The sequence below is a fragment of the Hypanus sabinus genome, unplaced genomic scaffold (assembly GCF_030144855.1).
Source record: "Hypanus sabinus isolate sHypSab1 unplaced genomic scaffold, sHypSab1.hap1 scaffold_696, whole genome shotgun sequence".
Lineage (NCBI taxonomy): Eukaryota > Metazoa > Chordata > Chondrichthyes > Myliobatiformes > Dasyatidae > Hypanus > Hypanus sabinus.
In genome coordinates this window covers 195,781-197,808 of record NW_026781548.1, presented here as the reverse complement: position 1 = coordinate 197,808, position 2,028 = coordinate 195,781, and positions in this window count along the sequence as shown.

Below are 2,028 nucleotides of genomic sequence, written 5' to 3'. Positions count from 1 at the left end.
TTGCCATTATCATTGCAATACGATGGTGGTGCCCTGCCTGTATACCTTGCGGCCCTAATGCCTGCTCAGGTACGCCCGATGTAGATCGGTCTCTTTCCTCTGGCGAGGGCTATTGTTTCCAAGGGCCCCTGCCTTCGAGCCCTTCAGGAAGACTATTTAACCGTAGACAGACTCAAGTCTCAGCTTGCTGCGGAGTTCTTTGGAGAACTGTCGTGCGGCCCGGGCAGCAATGCACATCGCAAAGCCTCTGGGAAATTAAAGACATTCTTGGACACTTTCTTTCGTAGTGGTCCTAGCTGTCAAATTGGATTGACGACCGTCGGTATGTGGGGAAGGTGATTGCGGAGGAAATGGCACATGACGTCTATTTATTTATTGATTGATTCCCTTGTAGATTGGCCTCTCTCCTTCTCGGTTTGATTATCCGCCGTTCTACTTATTTCCCGCCGCTGTCTGTAAAGCGTGACCGCCTGGGTGTCCTCAGCGTACTCCTGATTCTTCCCACAGAACAAACACCTGTGTGTTCATATGTATATTGGTCATTGTAAATTGTCCCATTAGTACGGACAGTCGAACAATGAAGACATTTGGGATTTGACTGGATGGAAGACTTTTGAGAAGGACTCGTTCCGGTGAGCTGAGCATGAGGCAGTTGCATTGGATAACATTGCCTTAAGTAGAGTCCAGAGGGAAGTGCTGGAAGGCCGACATTCTACTTGACACAATTGTTGGAAATGTTCTGGCATTTGACTTAGATGAAAGTCGGCGTGACTCATAAATAGTCTTGCAGACGACACAAAAGTGATAGAATTGTCGATGCTGAGGGAACCTGGTAATAGTACAGTTAGAAATGTGGCAGTGAAATTACAACTTTGTTATAGTATACTATATACTCTGATCATTAATGGAGATTGTGTGCAGGTTAAGACCTACAAGTATCCGGGAGTGCAGTTAGATGAGAAGCAAGACTGGACTGTCAACACAGATGCCCTGTGCAGGAAAGCACAGAGTCGACTGTACTTCCTCAGAAGGCTGCCGTCATTCAATGTTTGTAGTGTGATGCTGAAGATGTTCTGTCGGTCAGTTGTGGAGAGCGCCCTCTTCTTTGTGGTGGCGTGCTGGGGAGGCAGCATTAAAAAGTGGGACACCGCACGTCTTCATAAGCTGGTAAGGAAGGCGGGCTCTGTCGTGGGCACAGAACTGGAGAGTATGACATCGGTGGCAGAGCGGAGGGCGCTGAGTAGGCTACGGTCAATCATGGAAAACCCTGAACATCCTCTGTACAGCACCATCCAGAGACAGAGAAGCAGCATCAGCGGCAGGTTGTTGTCAACGCAATGCTCCTCAGACAGGATGAAGAGATCATTACTCCCCAATGCCATTTGGCTCTACAATTCAACCACCAGGGGCAAGACATGTTAAAGTGCCGGGGTTAGATCTGAGCTTAAGTTACCACTCAATGCACTTTAGTAAACTATATAAGAACTTTTTAAAAGCTATTTATTAATGCTTTTTGGGAGGGTGATTTTAGATGCATATCAAATTTATACTGAGTTAAATACTGTATGTAATTAGTCTTGCTACAATAAGTGTATGGGACACTGGGAAAATGTTGCATTTCCACTTGGGGATGAATAAAGTATCTATCTATCTAGTAATACGACAGTTCGTCTCGAACGAGAGAGAAATTCGAGAATAGGATTTTTTTAAAGAATATAGAGAAAATGGGAGAGAGCAAATGATGGTTTATGCTGAGGTATTAGAAGACTGTTCAACTTGGTCGTGTTACGCAAATGCAACACAGGAAAATATCCCCAACGTGCACGCAACCCTGGGGAACGTACCGCCCACTTACACACAACATTGTAAAAGTTGCAGCAGCAATAAAACACAACCGGAGTCTGGTTTTGCTGTTAACAATCATTATTTTATTAGTAACTATATAATATAGTAACTTAAACCAGGTAGGCCAAGGGTTATGTATATATAGGCGTGTAAAAAATACAGTTACCAAACCCATTCAAGCTC